Source organism: Mastomys coucha, unplaced genomic scaffold, assembly GCF_008632895.1.
Source record: "Mastomys coucha isolate ucsf_1 unplaced genomic scaffold, UCSF_Mcou_1 pScaffold6, whole genome shotgun sequence".
NCBI lineage: Eukaryota > Metazoa > Chordata > Mammalia > Rodentia > Muridae > Mastomys > Mastomys coucha.
The window spans coordinates 39,553,088-39,572,803 of record NW_022196912.1 but is presented as its reverse complement, the minus strand read 5'-3'; the positions used below and the strand labels follow the sequence as shown (position 1 = coordinate 39,572,803).

Genomic DNA, 19,716 nt, shown 5'->3' with positions numbered 1-19,716 from the left:
ACCTCTCCAGCATCAGCATAGTTTTTAAACTGTGTCTCCTCCTCCCTGCCACCATTTACACAGCACTTTGGTTCACACTTGGGACCTAATGTGAGGAGGGTAATGTTATGGGGACCACTGTGAAACAAAGGGAAGGCTATTTCACTCATGAAATCCTTGGGACTCACCAGCACAGGACAAAAAAAAACCTTCCCCATCCCACTTCCCCTACTGCCATGGGATTCCTATGGAAGTTCTACCAGGCCCCCACACAGCAGCGTGACGCGCAGCAAGCAGCGGATACTCAAGTCGAGAGGAACATTCATCCAGCACCCAGACCCAAAGACCTTCCTGTTCCCTGAGTGGCGCCTACACTACCCGTGAAGCTGAACTCACCTGAGCAGTGTCTACCGGAGGCGTCGGAGGCACTCTAAGCTGGTTGAGCAAGTGTTTGGGAGACTCCTGGGTATTTACTGCTTACTGCTGCCGTGTTCTTCTGGGGAGGAAAACAGCTTGCAGCCGTCTGCAAGCCAAAGGTGGGTGGGGTGCAGAGAGGGAGAGAACACGTGTTTAAACTCTCCCATCTCCAAGAGGTCCTGAGCCCCACCAGGAAGAAGGGGAGGGGAGGGGAGGCTGCCTAGCTGCCTGGGGAGCTGAATGAGAGCTGTAATGGAAGCAGAAAAGCAGCAGGGGAGAGGGGGAGAGGGAAGAGAGACCGAGTGCTGGTTCCATCCCTTGTCATGGTGGAAACCCAGTCTGTGAGGTCCTGGGCATGCCACGCTAGCATTGGCCAGCACAAGGACACACTACCAGTCCCAGTCTGAGGCTGTTAAACTGACTGGCCAGCTGCCCAGTGGTTCAGCCCGTTCACACCCTGACCGGCTCCTGATACGAGTCGACTCCAAGCTGCTTGGAGGTTTGTTTTGCTGCTTAAATGGCCAAGTGGACAAAATCGGCACCAATTAGGGGTGGAGGTAGAAGTAGTCAGACATGTTCAAATTTGGAGATGAAGGACTACCTCCCCAGGGATCCAGGCCAGCCACTAATAGGCCTGTGGGCTTCAAAAAGCCTGAAGCAGGCTGGGTCTGACACCTTCCATCTCTTCATGGGGTGGGTTAAAGTTTCTTTTGCCATGTCCCATGTAATCTACAGCTGGCCACTGTGTCCTCATTACCGATCATGATCACTACCTCTCTGGCCTACCTACCCCCAAGAGGATCAAAGACAACCAGGTGGGTGTCAGCCATGTTCCAACCCAGAGGCCTAAGGACCCCAAGGCATACAAGCTATGATGGTCTGTCACACAGACCCAGACACACACAGAGAGAACACAAACCCGTCAGATGCGTCCACAGACTCAAACTTTCATTTATTTCCAAATTATCCCTCATGCTTTGGCTAAACATACCATCTGTGTACCCACCCAGGCTCCAAAGCATAGCAAAAAAAAAAAAAAAAAAAACCCGTTCCTGGTGGCTGTTGCTTCAGAATCTTCGTGCGTGCATCACGCATGCGTGTGAGAGAAAAAGAGAAAGAGCACGCAGACAGACAGTGTGAAGTGTGAGAAGTCTCCTTACTCATTTGATTATAAAAGATTTCTGAGCCACCAGATGGTACAATGGGGGCTGGGACGCCTGGGTCATTATTCTCATTTCTTTGTGTAGGGCTCCATTTCAGGGCCTGAAAGAGTGACATCCAAGAAGCTATTCCACAATTCCACCAAGACAATGGCTGGGCGACTTTAGGAACTTGGCTTGCCTTTGCACCACCGAGCAGATGTGTGCCCTTTCTCACTTCCTGAATAAACAGGCTCTGTGCCAATCCAAGGCATTTGGGTTCCCTTCCTGTCAAATGACCTGCCCAGGTGGGGCCTGAGATCCAGACTCTGTTATATAATTAGTCCTGGCTCAGACCTACCACCACTGCTCCCTGACAGACAGCTTAGCTGGTCCCAAGATGGCTGGGCTAGAGTCAACATCAAAGACAATGTCCCCTGGTGCTGTGTGCAGGAACAGGAACCTGGGAGATCAAAGCCTCAGGGTGGTGAGTTCACTGTAGTACTTCACATGGCTTTGCGCCTGGGTTGTGTTTGGTTTAACTTTCAATAGGGGAAAGCTTCAGCCCTGGTTTCCATAGCTCAACTGGTTATAAAACAACAGGTTCTGAGCTCCATGTAGGTTTCTCCAAGGAAGATATACCAGGTAGGATGCTCCATGCAGACGCTCCTTGTAGAGGGCCTACAGGATACCACACAGCCTCCCTATGGAGAACCAGCTCAGTGTCCCCATAAAAGAGGACCATGGGGGTGGGAGTGGGGAGAGCCTTGCACAGGAGCCATGTACTGAGGAAAAGCAGAGCCAACCACTTGCTCAGCCTGCCTTCACATAGATCCTTCTTCCTCCTGTTCTCACTCCCCTCTCTCAACCCACCCCGACAAGGAGCAAAAGGAGGGTTTTAGATATCACTAGACAACCATCTAAAAGTCCCTTCACAAGAACTAGGTTTACTTCTGTCCTTCAACTTTAGATCAAGGCAGCTCCAGCAGGGCCCTGCAAGCCCAGCACTGGACATAGGCAACCCAGTCTGTGGCCCAAGACAGCAAAAGCTACAAAACCCACTGTCCATCTTGGGGCGGCTAATGAATGGGGCTTTTGGTTCTTCACGTGTCCATCTGAGTTACCACCAGGGTGCTTCGTCCCTGGAAGAAAGCTGGGACCGGAGCTTTTTAGCAGAAGTGGGTGCTTTAAGGGAAAGGCATAAGAGGGGGGGGGGAGGGACAAACAATATCGCAAGGGAGCAACGTTCCCCTTCTTTTAAAACTGCCGACCCAATAAGCTAGAGCAATGGCCCAGCAGTTACGAGTACTGGCTGTTCCTGCAGAGGCCCCCATTTGGGTTCCCAGAACCCACACGGGGCAGCTGCCTGTAACTCCAGTTCTGAAGGAATCTGCCCCTCTGGCCTCTGCAGGCACCTATGCTCACAAATGCATACCCCCACACAGACAGGCACATAATTAAAATAATAAAATAAATCTTAAAATTCTCACTCAAACTCCAGTTCTTCTTTTAGGAGAGAAAATGTCCCCCTCCCCTTCTTCCTCTTCCTCTACTCCCTCTGCCTCCTCCCCTTCCTCCTCCTCCTGCTCTCCTCTGGTTCTTCTCTCCTCTCCTTCTTCCCCTCCCCTCTTCCCTCCCCTTCCCACCTCCTTTCCTTTCCTCCCCTTCTTTCCTCGTTTCCTTCTTCCAATTCACTTCTTCCTGCCCAACACTCATTTTTGCTTTAACTGAAGATGGCGCTTGCCCTGATCACTACAGAAAGGCAGTCAGTCCTCCTGCCTAGTAGGGTTCCCAGCCCTAGGGGGTAACATTCTAGGGAGATCAGAGACCAGGTTTTAAACTGACTTTTAGTTGAAGTCAGTTTGAAGTGTTCTCAAGTTGCAGAACTCAGCCCTCTATGTTTGGGGCCCCTTGCCTTTGAAGATAGCAAGACTTCTAAACGGTAGCTGGCAAAGCGGGCAAAGCAGAGGTGAGCTAAGCCTGCCCAGCAGCCCAGCAGGCATGAGGGAAGTGCAGATGCAGAGGCCTGTGTGTGTGCTGATTTACCGTGAGGAAGCTAGTAGTGAAACTTAACAGCCCACACAGTCCAGTGGCTTCCTGCATTACCTGGGTCACAGGGAAAGTCTGGTCCCGGTTTAGATGCATGGGGACGGTTAGCAACCACTACCATGGTCATTTTGACAGTGGGACAGCAGAGCCCTTGCTGACCATACCAGCTTCAGTATGGCTGGCTCTATACAGACATGTGGTCTCAGCACCTTCCCGGGTACAGCGGAGCCAGGAGTAGGAAGCAGAACAACTCCCACACTCAAAGCTTCACGGAGGGCAGTCCTTGCCACAGTGGCAGGGCAATGACTTCCACACTGAGCCCCAAGCCAGACCTCACAAACAAAGCAGCTGATCTCTAAAGTGCCCGCTTCCACATCATGGCCTTTCTCTAAGAAGGGGGTGGAGAAGACCTCGGAGAAGAGGTGGAAACGCCGTGTCCAGGCCTTGGATCCCAGCCTCAGGACAGAGAGACTTTTGCATGGTGGCAGGAACATGCTAGGCCAGGAACGGACTGTACCTCCCTCCACACGGGAAAACTGGGGAGGAAGACAAACAAAACCAGAGTAGAGATTGATGGGACTCCCAGAAAGGCACTTAAGGTATGCCTTGATCCAATCCTGAGGCCCAGGCACCTTAGCACATGCTGTTCCTTGTGCCTGGAACACACTCAGCTGAGCCCCTCCCACATCAACAGCCAGATGTCTAGAGAGGTCCAGAGTAAGCCTCGGGCTTCCCTTCGAGGCTTCCCTGGGAAGCTTCTCCCATACTCCAGGCTGGGGCCTAGTCATTTACACATTCACTCTCCCATGGGCTGACCAAAGGTCACAGACTAAGTCTTGTTTGGACTGTGTCCAGGAGCTAGGGATGGCCAGTCTTGACTGATGGTAGGTTGGACTTGCCCAGACTATGCAGAGGCTCCAACATGGGGCCCCACCCCACTCAGCACTCATTCACTCAATGCCAAGGTCTCAGTGTTTCTCACCAATGAACGGACTGTCTCTAATCCTACACACTCTCTTCCAATTGCAATGGGCAAGGGTACTTTACAACAAAGGACCCTTGAACTCCTCTCCTGGGGGCTTTGGGAGGGTCTCTGTTTCATGATACCAACCCTCTGTTCCCAAGCTTCCGACTTCCATCATGGCCAAGTCTGACCCCAGGGAAGTCACTGGAACCCAGTGGCAAGTCTGTGCTGTGACTTCTGTTACAAATCTGGACTTGGGAGTTGTTAGAGACACTGTCCAGGACAGCTGGTCTGAAGTAAGTGAGTGAGTGTGTGTGTGTGTGTGTGTGTGTGTGTGTTTTCTTAAGAGAACCAGTCCCTGGTGCATGATGTAGAGTTTGGCTTGGTGAACCATACCATGCAATTTATTCCAAATCTATTACACATCAATGCAGAATCTAGAATTTAGAACAGATGTTCTATGAAGGGGGGAACAAGTAGGATGTTTTAACCCAGAGGGAAGGAGTTCAAGGCTCATGTGACATGGGTGGTGTGATCAGGAGAGCTCTGGTTGTGCAGTAAACAGGGATGGCACAGAGTATGGAGACAAGGGCCCTAGGGGCTTCAGCAATCTGCAGGCCCCTCCTCAGGCCTGAGAGAGAGGTGAGCCGGAACCTGATAGGCCATCCCTGTAGGAGCTTATTATCATGGCGGAGCAGAATTCCGGCCTTTGTTAGACCACTCTGTTGGCTCCAGACTATGCCCTTAGTTCAGTCCCCCCCACGCCTCATCCTCCTAGACCCATGGGAAACTACCTCGGGAAGAGGGCAGGGAATGCCAGTGTCTGCTGCTGGTGACCTCTGAGTTCACCCTCTACTATGGTAAGGGCATTCTGAGTCACTCAGTATGGAAAGCACATTAATAACTGGAACATTCTTCAAGAGTCCAGAAACACTATGCCCAAGTGCATGACCCAGCTTCTAGCACAGGGTCTATACTACCTCATCGTCCATGGCCAGAGTCCCAAGCTACACTGAGAACAATCAGCCCAAGAACACTGGTTCCCTCCTGTTCAAGTGTGAACACTTGGCTCAGGGAAACTAAGAATTCTGCAATGCCGCTCACCTGGTTAAGCACTCAACTGCATCCTCAACTCTATGACTAACTTCTTGAAGGAGCTTGGAGGGAGACAGGAGGGCAACCACTTGCCATTTCATTCCTAGATCGGAGGGACATGAAGTCAAGAGTGATAGGGAAGATGGTGGATGTTATCTTGGGAAAATGCAGACACACACAATTTTTTTTTTCTCTTTAGAGGAACAGAACACTCCACAACATAAGACAGAGGACAGTGTCCCCGTATTGAAACCTGGCAGGACCCTCAGGGCCTCAGATGCTCCAACAGTAGGACCAACAACACTCAGTCACCTCAGGAGGCTCGTGAGCCCCAGAGACTACTCCACTGGGCCTGTTGCTAAGCTCCACACAGACACAGAGTGAGCAAGCCAACTCGGAGGCCTGCTGTGTGACCTAGCTTCCTCTAGGCCAGTGGTTCTGAACTTGAGGGTCAAACAACCCTTTCACAGGGGTCACCTAAGACCATTGGAAAACACAGCTCTTTACATTATGATTCATAACAGTAGCAAGATCACAGTTAGGAAATAAGCAATGAAGATAGTTTTGCGGTTGAGGGTCATCACAGCATGAAGAACTATATAAAAACTCACAGCATTATGAAAGTTGAGAACTGCTACCTCCACTTCCCTTAAAACACCAACACCCACCTCACTTGGTTGGGGATGCTTAAATTTTGCTCTGACCAGGCACGGTGGTGCACACCTTTAATCCCACCACTAGGGAGGCAGAAACAAATCTCTCTAAGTCTGAGGGTAGCTTGCTCTACACAGTGAGCAGGCCGGCCAGGGCTACATAATGAGACTCTATCTCAAAACACACATTTTTTTTTCCTCTGAAAAACTTTCAAGATATAAAACAGAAAGGCACGAAGATGGGTTTCAGAATTCTATGTCCAGGTCACAGTGCATCTCAATTCCTTTGTGCCCTCCAGTGCTTGTAAAGAACTTGTCACACGCATCCCATTACTCCACTGATGGCTGCTTCAGCACGCCCCACAGTTGCCTGGACAATTATATGAGCTAATACATCCTCAGAGATGCCAAGAGCAGGCATGCAGGAGGTTCTCCCTGTTGGCAGGGTGCCTGCCCTGCTGCCTCTGCCTCTGATGTGGAGCCACTTTCTGGTTCTTTATCAAGCACTGACGGACAGATCTGCTTCCAGTAGGATACAAGATTATGAGACAAGTTCTTTGACCACATCTCCAAGCACGCTGTGTCAAAGAGTCCTGCAAGCTGATGGTGGGCTCTGAGCACTGCTTCCCCCTCCTCAATACCACCTGGTACCCAGCTTAGTGCTGGGCAGAGAGCAGGGGACAATCATCACATGCACAACACTGTGGGACCTACTGATGCAGGAAGACACAAACGTTGCCCCGTCCAGTCTTCAGCCCTACAAAATGGGAGCAATCCCACTTTACAGATGGGAGTGGAGCTTAAAGAACTTAAGCAAGATAACTTAGCCTGGCCAAAGGGATAGTCTCAGATTCACTTCATTCCCTTATGTGACTCCCCATAGCCTGTCAAAATAGTACCTACTCATATTTACATGGTTGTGGTGGTGTCTGTGTGGTCTCCTCCTCTTCCTCCTCCTCCCCCCACATGTGTATATGTGTGTGATGTGGACTGGAGGCTCAAAGTTGAAATCTAGAGTTGTCCCCCATCCCACTGCACCTAATTCACTGAGGCAGGGTTGAGATTGGAGCTCAGCCTTTTGGTTGGTCCAGCTGTCTCATTTGTCCTATGGAGCGCCTTCCTGTCTCATTTGTCCTATGGAGTGCCTTCCCGTCCCTGTCCCCCTATTCTCCAAGTTCCGGATTGAAGGTGATCATGGCATCTATGCGGCTCCTACATGGGCTCTGGAGACCTGGATCCCAGTCCCTACGCAGCTGTGTTCTCTACCAGTTCTGGGGTTTCCAGTTGACTCCCAGGGTGGCATATTATCACAGATATCTAATTCAGGAGCATTTTTTTATCTCCTTAAAAAGAAGATCAGCTGTCACTTCTGGTCCCCTCCTCCAAGCCCCTAGGCAATCCCTGATATAATCTATTTTGGCTTTCTTTAGATTTGCCTATTCTAGAAATTTCACCTAACTAACACAATATGCCATCTTCTGTGTTTAGCTTTTTTTTTTTTTTTTTTTTTTTTTTTTTTTTTTTTGGTTTTTTGAGATAGGGTTTCTCTGTGTAGCCCTGGCTGTCCTGGAACTCACACTGTAGACCAAGCCTCGAACTCAGAAATCCACCTGTCTCTGCCTCCCAAATGCTGGGATTAAAGGCATGCGCCACTACTGCCCAGCCTTTTTTTTTTCTTTAAAGATTTATTTATTATTATATGTGAGTACACCGTAGCTGTCTTCAGACACACCAGAAGAAGGCATCATATCTCATTATGGATGGTTGTGAGCCACCATGTGGTTGCTGGGATTTGAACTCAGGACCTTCAGAAGAGCAGTCAGTGCTCTTAACCACTGAGCCATCTCTCCAGCCCTGTGTCCAGCTTCTTTCACTGAGGGTAATATTGTCAAGTTTCCTTCATGTGGAAGCATATGTCAGTTTCTTTTTTATGACTGTGTAACATTCTACTGTATGGATTTAGCACATTTTGTTTACCCATTTAACAGCTGATGGGTGTCTGGGCTGCTTCCACTTCGGGGACTATTAGGAATGAGGCTGCTATGAGCATCCATGTTTTTGTGTGCTCAAGCTCTTCTACAGTTTGGGGGTATGTACCTGGAAGAGGAATCATGGAGTCACCTGTTAGTTCTTTGTCCAATCACTTGAGGAACTATCAAACTACTTGATGCGGCTGCACTGTTTTTCCTACCAGCAAGGCACGGATATCTCTATATAGTCACGGACACTTGCTACGGTTCTGTTTGGATTCTAGCCACCCTGGAGGTGACATATAGAGCGTTTAGAGCGAATATGGTGTTTGTTGCTAGGATGTCCCTAAAGTTTGTCATGGTGGCCATGTAAGGCAAGTAGGGAGAAAGGTTCGTGAAAGATGAGAATCACAAAGATGGGCCTACACAGGAAAGTGCAGGCTATATTGTTCCTGCCTCAGTTTCTCTCTGGCCCTGAAACCAGAGACTTGAAGTTTCACAGGGTCCAGGCAGGGAACAGGAATTAACTCATTGGGTCTTCAGCATTTAGACAGAGACCATTCTAACAGGCATACTTTTGTCTACTTAGGACATTTCAGACAAGCGGGGGTTACATGGTAGGGTCCTATAGGATAGCCATGACTAATTTTTTTTAAAAAAGCCACTCTCCATAATAAACAACCCCTCTCTTCAGTTGTGTGGACTAACAGGATTTATCACACTCCCTGACTTTTGCTAAAAATAGTAAATCTGTTCCCCGAGCCCAATGATGGTCAGCAATACCTTAATACAGATTAAGCCGCTCAGCTGCAAGCCACTGGTCCTCAGAGGGCAGACCCCAAGGTGCCATGAGGACACAGCGAGAGCCTTCCTGAGAGACCTGCCTGCACTTGGACCTTTGGGAAGATCCTAAAATCACAGCATCTTTAAGCCAGATGGAGAAGGAGGCAAGGTCAGAGCCTTGCTCTAACACCAGCCACAGGCTCATCCTCTCATGGATAAACATGTGCCTCCTAGCTTCCACAAGTACAGTCTCTTCGTGGGTTGTCTTCCACATGACCTTTGACTTCCTTCAGGACAAGTCATCCCAGAGAGAATGAGAGGAACTGGGGTTATACCTCAACACAGAGGCCTGGTCCAAGCCTGCATGAGGTCCTGGGTTCCACCCAAGGGTTGCAAGGAAATGAAGAAAAAAAAAAAAAAAAAAAAGCAAGCTGGGTGGTGGTGGTGCTCGCCTTTAATCCCAGCACTTGGGAGGCAGAGGCAGGAGGATTTCTGAGTTCGAGGCCAGCCTGGTCTACAGAGTGAGTTCTAGGACAGCCAGGGCTACACGGAGAAACCCTGTCTTGAAAACAAACAAACAAACAAACAAAAGCAAAGACCCAGCATGGCAGCTCCAGCCTTAGACCCTGGTGTCAGTGATGCCCCATTATCCTCTGTATTTTATTATTAAGGCCAGGCCACATCAAGGGCGAGGAATGCACAAGGGTTGCAGACATAGGAATGCAAAGGGAATCGGCCTTCTGCGTGCATGAGAATCAGATGTTCATCACAACGACAGAACAGACCCAGCTGCATATGACACAAGGAGAAGGGGAAATGGTGCTTGCCAAGCAGCATGTACCATCACCCCACAACCCTACGACCCCACCATCCCACTCCCCCACCCTATCACCACTCACCCCACCCTACAACCTCACCTCCCTAACTGCCCCACTCCCCATCCCCAGAACCCTCACCTATAGTGTCAACTCTGACAAGACACAGAAACATCATTGAAAAAGGCAAATGGGAATAGTGGCACACAATTACATCTAACACACAGCAGACACACTGTTTCCCTTAAGGTTCTGCATGTGCAGCGGGGAGACAAAAACCCATGTGTGACCCTCTGACCTCCCTGGGCACAGGGCTTGCTGGGGAGGGAGAGTGAGGCAGGGAGCCTGCTCTGCTGGACGGTACTGGTCTCCACGGTACACTCAACAAGAATAAACCGAGGAGGAGCACTGGTTTTGACTGGAGCACACACGCGTGCGCGCGCATGCACACACACATACACACACACACACACACACACACACACACACGCGCGTGCACACTTATATAATATTCAGATGTCCACGGAGGCTAGGTGACAGTGAGACAGTTTTACTCCTTTTCAGCTGGGAGCAGCTTGAGGATACTGGTCTATGTGCTCTGCTTCCAAACAGCAGAACTCCTTAAATGGACAGACACAAATGGAGAGAGACATCTTGGCATGCTAATAGGGTTGAATTGGGCAATGATGAGAATTTGTAAAAAAAAAAAAAAAAAAAAAGTATTTGTGTGTGTGTTGATGTATATATGTGTATGCGGGTACACACCAAAGTACATGTGTGGAAGTCAGAGGCCAACTTGTGGGAGTTAGTTCTTTCTACCATGTGCAGCCCAGGCACCAAACCCAGGTTACCATATTCATAGGGAAGTGCCTTTACCTGCTGAGCCATCTTGCTAGCCAGGGAGAAAGAGGGCCCTTTTGGGGGGTGGGGAGGGGCTTTGCTTTTCTGTATTTTCTAGTCTTACCAAATTATGCGAGTTTAAGTGTAAAAACTGAATTAAAATTTTTTTTCTTTAAAAATCAAAACCAAGACTAGGCATGGTGGTGGTCAATTCCAGAACTGATCTCTGTGAGTTCAAGGCTAGCCTGGTCTGTCTATATAGCAAGTTCCAGGCTAGCCAGAGTTATACAGTAAGACACTGTGTCAAAAAATAAATAAAATAAAATAAAATAAAAACCAAAATGGCCAATGTTGACTACCAGAACATATGAGCTTTGAGAGTATGTGCTAAGAAATTCCAGCTCAGCAGGAGAACTTGGGCAGAGGTGAGAACCGGGCCTTGAGCAGCAAAGACACTGAACACAGGAAGCTCCCACTCTGCATATATGGCCATGTGATGAACAGGAAGTCCCTGACCTGGATGTGTGGGCAGGTGTGAGAAGCCATGCCCCAGTGCTGGCTCCCTTGACCTGCAACTTAGGCTAACTATCCCTCCCTAGAAAGCTCTTAGGAACAGGGGTCAGAGAGACACAAACCTCTGTCCCTGAGCTCAGATACTAGCTATCTGACTTACGGTCCAACCCTCTAGCCTGATGATGTTCTTCACAGAAGAATCAGTCAATTTTAAAATGAAAAAATTCAGTCTATTATTCACAGTGCTCAGAAGGCTGAAGGAAGACCAAAGACAGAGGCCAAGAGCAGGCTGGGCCTCTTACAACAGAACTCAGGCACAGACTAGCCCAAACGGTGTCCCAGGAACCCCATAGCCTGCGACCCTACAATCTTCCTTACAGCTCCTGGCTGAGCTGCCTTCCTTGGCCACACCAGGCTTCTCTAAGCCATCATTGGCTGGGCCATAACCTGCCCTACTCCACCCACTCTGGCCTGCTAGCCCTAGGGCCAGCAAGAAACCTGCTGAATTGGTTGAACAACATGTCTCCACTCTATCTGATGACCTACCATTGACATTTACTCAAGTTCCTCCCCGCTCACCCCCAGAGGGTTTGAAGCCTCTACCCCTAATGTCTTCCCTTGGTCATCTTCCATCTAGAAACTGACACGGGGAGAGACACACAGACACACAGACACACACACAGCCAAATAGTCTGTCTCTGCTTCCCTCTCTCCCCTTTTCTCTGTCTCTCATTCCCTCTCTCTGTCACCTTCCCTAACCCATATCTTCCTTGTATTAGAAGTTACACTAATCTCTCTCTCTCTCTCTCTCTCTCTCTCTCTCTCTCTCTCTCTCTCTTTCTCCCTCTCCTCCTCTCTCCCTCTCCTCCTCTCTCCCTCTCCTCCTCTCTCCCTCTCCTCCCTCTCTCTCTCTCTCTCTCTCTTTCTTTCTCTCTCTCTCCTTCTCTGTCTCTCTCCTCTTTCTTGTACAATGGAGATGACCCCTATGTACCGCAGTTGTCGCTTTTGAGGTGTTAACAAATAGCGGACCATGTTTCCTTTAGATAAAAGCCTGATGTCTTGGCTAGGGTTTCTATTGCTGTGAAGAGACACCATGACCACAGCAACACTTATAAAGGAGAGCATTTAAGTGGGGCTTGCTTATAGTTTCAGACACTTAGTCCACTGCCACCATGGCCAGAAGGATGGCAGTGTGCAGGCAGACATAGTGCTGGAGAGGTAGCTGAGAGTTTTACATACAGATTGGCAGGTAGCAGGAAGAGACAGTGACACTCTGGGCCCGGCCTGAGCATCTGAGACCTCAAAGCCCATCTCTTTCAACAAAGCCACACCTCCTAAGAGTGCCACTCCCTATGAACCTATAGGGACTGTTTTCTTTTAAATCCTAACACTCAGCTTTAGGAGTTCAAGGGCCAACCTTACCCTTAACTCCCACCGCTTGTAGACAGAAGCTTAGTGAAGAAAAAGCTGAGGGCCCAACATGGTCTTGCTGAGAAATACTGAGGGCAGGCATGGGTGGCAGCTAGAGTGGAGGGAGGCCCCCAAGAACATAAGACACCTCTCGGGGAGACACTGGCTGAGGGCACTTAAACGGAAAGGCACAGTCCATTCCTGAGAGGTGGGAAAAAGGGGAAAAGGAGGCTGGGTAAGGAACAGCAGGCAGACTGGAGGCTCTGCCCCACTCAGTGTGATCTCAAAGAGTCACTTCCCCTCTGGGAACCACTGTGTCATCTTCTTTTATCAAGGCAGGAAGGGGAGGGTTTGATAAGCAGGCCCAGCATCACGTTCATAGAATGCCAGTTCTGCTTCAGTGTCTGTGGCCGAGAAGCCCTGCACCTGTCCTTAGAGTGCAAGTGCAGGACAAGACAAGATAAAGGCCCCTTAGGTCTCTGCTGAATCCAGCCTTTTCCAGACCTGTACTGTTAGGGAAGCTCCTTGCTTGGCACCAGGCTCAGTCTCCCTCAGCCTGTGGGCAGGACAGAGGCATCATAGGCTCCTTAGTGGTATCCAACCTGATGCCAGGGAACAGGACAGCATCGTGCTCCTGGCCTTTGCCACCTCCAAGTAGTGAGAGTGGACACATGTGTTACTCTACCCTAAAGCCATGTCTGTCTCCTCTTAGTGTGGCCCTTATCCACAAGGCTGAAGTGAGGACTCGGTCCAAGGTCCTCTGCCCCAAAGGGCCAGTACCCCGAAGCAGGAACATGGATGGCTCTTACCTGGCCCTCTACCGAGTGTCTGGGACATGTGGGGAGGCCAACACCAGAGACATCCCCCTGTCCCGGGCCCTGGTCCCTAACATATACCAGGTTCTCATATCTCTGGCTCTCAAGGTTGTCACAGACCCAGAGCCACCCAGCCTGACCTATGAATTCTTGAGCACATCTGAAGTTATAAAGAACGGGTGCAGGTTTCAAGAACAATGGGTTAGACATGGAAGGTTCTAGAGACTGTCCTGCTTAGTGCTCTCCACGCTTAAGCTAAAGGTTTATTTGTGTGTTTTGAAAGAGACAGGGGCTCATATAGCTCAGGTTAGCCTTGGACTCTCTATGTCACCAGGGATGACCTTGAACTTCTCATCATCATGCCTCTACCTTTAAATGTTGGGTTGTGACTACAGACATGCTCCACCACAACTAGGTGGTACTGAGGTTATCTGCATGGCTTCATGCATGCCAGGCAAGCCTTCTAGCAGCTGAGTTACACCCCCAGTCTGGGCTAAGGCCTGAATAATTAAACCTTCCTAGAATGTTAATAAAACACACTCTGAGGCTCACAGGATGGACAGAGCTAATGAGCCCACTCAAATGCTCTCTCCTCTGCAGCTCAGCTGGGGCTGAGAGTCAGTGTGAGAACCCTGCCCATGGCCACATTTTAGGAGGGAGGGAGCTGAGGGATGCCCTGGAGCTCTAAGAGGCAAATGAACCACCCTGAACAGAGGTAGAACACCCAGGCTCATACACACATGGAAAGGGACCTGTTTCCATCTGAGCTATGTACTAGGGCCTGGCTGTGACTGCTTCAAGGGGAAAGCCCCCAAAAGAGTGCATCCCCACCCCAAGAACACCACTGCCCTCTTCTATCCTACCAGCAAGGACTTCTCAGGGTCCCTAGGTTTGGAGAGTCGAGAAGGAATGTTAAAGAAGGAATCCAGCCCTGTGCCTGGTGCTGGCACCCCTTCCTCTGAAGGAAGGAGTGAGGTTAGAAGAAGAAAAAAAAAAGGTGTCTCCAAGATCAGAGGCAGAGAGGCTGTATATTCAGCTAACAGCATGCAACTGGGGACTCCTGGGAAAGTGTACGGAAACTCAAGTCCAGCACAAGGATACCAGCCAGTCCCAGAGCAGTGACTGCACTTTGTAGGCAAGTCTCCAAAGAGCGTTCTGAGAACTGTGTGCCACACACAAGGCTAGAGAAACGCACTGGAGGAGATGGGAGGGGAAAGGGACAGTCTCTGTCCCAAAAGAATAAAATGAGGGGGCTGGCAAGATGGCTCAGTGGGTAAGAGCACTGACTGCTCTTCTGAAGGTCCTGCGTTCGGATCCCAGCAACCACATGGTGGCTCACAACCACCCGTAATGAGATCTGACACCCTCTTCTGGTGCTGTCTGAAGACAGCTACAATGTATTACTTGGGGCCAGAGCGAGTGGAGGTCCTGAGTTCAATTCCCAGCAGCCACATAATGGCTCACGGCCATCTGTATAGCTACAGTGTACTCATATACATAAAATAAATAAATAAATCTTTTTTAAAAAAAAAAAAAAAGGATAAAATGAGCTGTGACAGCAAGGGACAGGGAAGAGGGAAGTTTCCAGAAGCCGCTGAGGAGATAGATAGTCTGTGGGGAGTGGGCTAAGAGTCTACATTGAACCTGCAAACTGCTCAGCCACAGGCAGCCACTGGCTGGCCAAGCCAGGCATGGGCTGGAGCCGCTGCATTTCCACATAGAGACAGGTGGTCCTGTGTTTAGAGAACAGTGGCTTAGCAGACATTAGTGGTGGGCAGGAAGCTAATTCCTAGAGAACACAAGGCAGGTAACCAAAGGAAGCCCAAGAATAACTGGCTTCCCCTCTTCAGGGTGAATGCTGGCTGATGCTTATTTAGGCAAACCATCACTTCCGTGTGCAATAGGCTAAACTGAGCTCCCCCAAACCCACGTGTCAAGGTAAATTTGCATAATCAGGTCTCCAAAACCACTTCACTGCCCCGTGATCTACCATCTTGAATGGAGAATGTTCGGGTAGGAAAGTAACCCAAAATCTTGCTATGGTGTTGAGAGTTCTCCAGGGAATGAAAGCCAATAAAAATACAAAGAGACCTATAAAGAGATAACAAGAGACTGGTCCTCATGGCTGTGGAGGCTGAGACGTCCTACAACCTGCTGTCTGGAAGATGGAGCTTAGGGAAAGTAGTTGGGAGGGAGGCGGTTCTAGGCCAAGTTCAGAGCTCAAGAACCAGGATCTGGTGACCAAAGAGGAGAGACCATGTCCACTCTCCCTCTTGGGTGATGACTAATTTTTCATTGTCAGTTTGACTGGATCTAGAACCATCATGGAGACTAGTTGTACACTCTGGGTGTATCACTGAGGATGCTTCCAGAGAGGTTTAACGGAGACAGGAAGACTCACCCCTGACTGGGGGTACCATCATCCCACTGGCTACAGTACAGATCTAAATAAAAAAGATATGAGCTGAGCACAAAACAAACAAACAGACCCAACCACCACCCAGTCTTTCTTTCTCCTTCCTGACTGGATGCAATGTGACCAGGTCCATTTCAAGGTCCTGAATTCCCCAGCATGATGAATTGTACCCTCACACTGTGAGCCTAAATAAACCCTTTAGTACGCTGCTTTGTCATAGCAATAAGAAAAAATAACCAATACATTTGGTTAGTGCATCTACTCAGAGCCTCAAGGGACTATACCACACTTAACCCACACTGGGGAACCTATTGATCCAAGTGCTAGCCTTTGTTCTATTGACTGGCTCCCATGCTCATCTCCTCCAGCAGCATACAGAAATGACACTTTGCTACCTACCTAGACATCCCTCAGCTCAGTCAGGCTGACAACATCATGCTGGTGAGCATCATGTCATAGCTACCCCGCATGAAGCACTATTCCAGACTGCGTCAGAAGCATCTCCGCTCTGTCAACTGGGACCTGTCAACCCAGACAAACCACTTAACCTCCCTGGGCCTCTGGGTCCTCCTCCATAAAACAGGGTTCTGACCGCCACCTGCCCACTGTGGACCATTCCTGAAGAGATGGTGGTGGTGTCCCTTACGGCTGACCCTCAGTGTCCCACAGGCCCAGTTCCTCCCACCTACAGCTCATGAACAGAAATGACCTCGGCTCAAGTCCTTCACACTTCCTAAATCTAGCAGGCCATTACAAATGAAGCTTCTGGAAATGAGAAGTTATGGGTCTGGTGTTAGCCATAAATCACCCACTTATGAAGACATATATAGTAAGTCATTAACGTTAGCACCATCTGCAGCAAATGCTTCCCAGAGAATTAAGGCCCCCCCACAGTTTGGCTCTAAATAACTCCATTCTCCACTGGAATAAGCCAGGGCTCTTGGCCAAATTCAAGTCCTGCTGAAGGTAAGGCTACCAACACCCACAGATGACTCTGGGGCTTAAAAATAAAAATTAAAAAAAAAAATAACAAAAAATAACAAAACTAAACCCAACACTCTCTAGTGTTACTGAAATAAGGAACTCACATGAGCAAGACAAGAAAAAGCTCAGACTCCCCACGACGGTAGGAGCAAGTCAGTATATGACTCACATGTGGAGAAACTGAGGCTCAGAGAAGTGTTTTGACCAGAAACTCTCAGGAAGAAAAGAAGGGTCTCACTCCAACACACTCTGCAGGAACAGAGAAGAGTATCTGGTCTCCCACAGGTCACCCGTGTGAGCGAGTGAGCGGCCCACTCTGCTCTAGCACGACTATGCTCCAGAATGCAAGTCTGGGATCATTTAGCTGGAGCTGAACAAGGTAAACCACTCCTCCAGCTCAGTTGTGGCTGCAAATCACAGGACTGACAGGTGAGGCTCCATTCCAAGTGCCTGGTACACTGGACAGAGTGTGAGGTCACAGGAAGGTCACAGAATGCGGCAGAGGTCCTTGTACTCCCTCCCTCCCTCCCTCCCTCCCTCCATCCCTCCCTCCCACCACGGTGTAGGAGCCACAGGTTAATGGAGGAAGCACCCAGGCAGATAGCCCTCTCTCTGTGAAGAAGGGCATGAATGGAGCATGACCAAAAGCCAAGGGCTGGAAGGGGGGGGGGGGGGGGGGGGGGGGAGTATATTTGGTAAATGGCAGCAGCCCAACTTCTTGAGATCCACAGCGGACATGGAGGAGAGGCTGTGATGGCCAGCCACCCATGCTAAGAACCTCAGGCATCTGTTAGCGAGCGTTGGCCAATTCTAATGCACAGGCTTGGTGTGGCGTACTGTCTATATTCTGCCCAAAGAGAAAAATCATGGGAGTATCATTTCCTTACTAAGGCTGTGGAGAGAAAAAAAAAAACAGTGCTAGAGAGGCTGAGTGGAGCCTCCCTCCTGTGCTGGGACTCAGCAGCTGGGAGGCCAGCTTCAAGGAGGCCTCCTGTTACTCTAGCCTGGAGCACTGGCCAGGATGGATTCACCTACTGTCTTAGTCAGGGTTACCACTGCTGTGATGAAACACCATGAGCAAAGCAACTAGGGGAAGAAAGAGTTTATTCAGTTTACACTTTCACCTCATAGTTCATCATCAAAGGAAGTCAGGACAGGAACTCACACAGGGCAGGAACCTGGAGGCAGAAGCTGATGCAGAGACCGTGGAGGGGTGCTGCTTACTGGCTTGGCCCTCCTGGCTTGCTCATAGAACCCAGGACCACCAGCCCAGGAACAGCACCACCCACAATGGGCCAAGAAGCCCTTCCCATCAATCACTAACTAAGAAAATATCCTTCAGGCTTGCCTACAGCCTGATCTTAGGGAGGCATTTTCTTAATTGAGTTTCCCTCCTCTGAGAGTACTTTTAACTTGTGTCAAGTTGAAATAAAAACTATCCAGCACACCTACCTTTCAGGTGAGGGGTGAGACTCAGGACGCCAATATGGAAGAAAGGCAGGCATAAACACCCTAGCCTTGTCCATAACCCAACCTCTAAAGAGGGGCCATCAAGACCAAAGCAGGACTCACCACAGGGTTCTGCCATCTACTGTCACAACATCACAACCTGAGGTTAGCATGCCAGCCTCTTTCAGCACACCCGGAAACCGCCTCCCACTGCACCACGCAAGCTTGTAGGCATCCATTCACAGTCTCTTGGCTAGTGCCAGTGGGTAAGAAGACCCCCCCCACACACACACACCCCTATGTGAAGGAGAAAACTCAAAGGAAATACAGCTACAGCACATTAATTAACTTTGACAGCCCCAAGCCAGATGGGAAGCAGAGCTCCCTGTGGAACCTGCCACCTCCCGGTTTTATTCAGTCCATGTGGGCCCTGAAATGGAGTCTAGGTACTGTGGGGGGAGGGGACACACATAGAGCCCAGGCCTCTGGTGGCCACCATCTTTTAGTATCAGAACCCTTAAAGACAGTCGCACTTACAGGCGACGGTTCAGAGACTGCACAGGTCACCCACCAGAACAAGTCTACTTCCCACACAATTTAAAAGTCCTGAACAGCTGTTTCATTTCCCAGCTGCCCTCCCAGAGCTCGGAGAAAGGCCAGGCTGGCTTCACACAACCGGTAAGTGGACCCAAAGCTAGCCGGCAGTGGCACTAATTAGCCCCAGTTGAGCCAGAGAAAGCAGGACTCTGATAAACGGCTGGAAGCCAGATGCACCTCAGGCGGGTGTTTAATATGAGCCTGCAGCTGAGCACCGCGGCATGCCTTAAAGTCACAGGCTGTGGTAGGAAGCTGGTGCAACCAGAAGACCATAAAACCTGGGACCCCATGCCTCTTCCGGCCCTGCCACCATGAAGCCTAGGGACCTTTTGAACCTCAGTATTTTGGGGATGTATGCATGTGTGTGCAGGTGCACACGTGTGTGCATGTACTGGTTGTGCGTGTAGAGGCCAGGGGTCAACCTTAGACACATTCCTCAGGCACTGTCCACTCTGTTTTATGAGACAGGGTCTCTTGCTTGCCTGGAACTCAACAAGTGGCTAAGCTGGCTTACTATGAAGCCCAGAGGCTACACCCACCTCAGCCTCCCAGTGCTGGGGTTATATGCACATACCACCACGTCCAGCGTTTTTACAGGGACTCTGGGAATCAGATTCAGGTCCTCATGCTTGGTGAGGGGCATCGGAGTCAAACGCCAGCAAGCCCCTTGGTAGAAACTGAGGCAGAAGAGAAGTAACTTATTCTCCCAAGGAAACCAACAGGTAGTTCTGGATGAATTGAGTCTTGAGATAATGTTCATAAGGTTTCCTGACCCCCAGGCCGAATCACAGAACCCTCCCCTGCCCTGCAGAGGTCAGCACCGAGCAA

At 49.8% G+C, this 19,716-nt stretch overlaps 1 protein-coding gene across 2 annotated transcripts in view; it reads right to left on the bottom strand.

Moving 5' to 3' along the window:
* Hpcal1 (hippocalcin like 1) overlaps positions 1 to 19,716 on the bottom strand; it is a 104,957-nt gene that overhangs the window by 66,639 nt on the left and 18,602 nt on the right. Inside the window, exon 1 of one of the 2 annotated variants that reach the window (XM_031355248.1) lies at positions 376 to 1,436. The exons of the other annotated variant lie outside the window; for it this stretch is intronic. The gene's annotated coding sequence lies outside the window, so the exon portion shown is untranslated. Of the gene's footprint in view, positions 1 to 375; positions 1,437 to 19,716 lie in introns of those variants that run through there. 2 annotated transcript variants of the gene reach the window in all.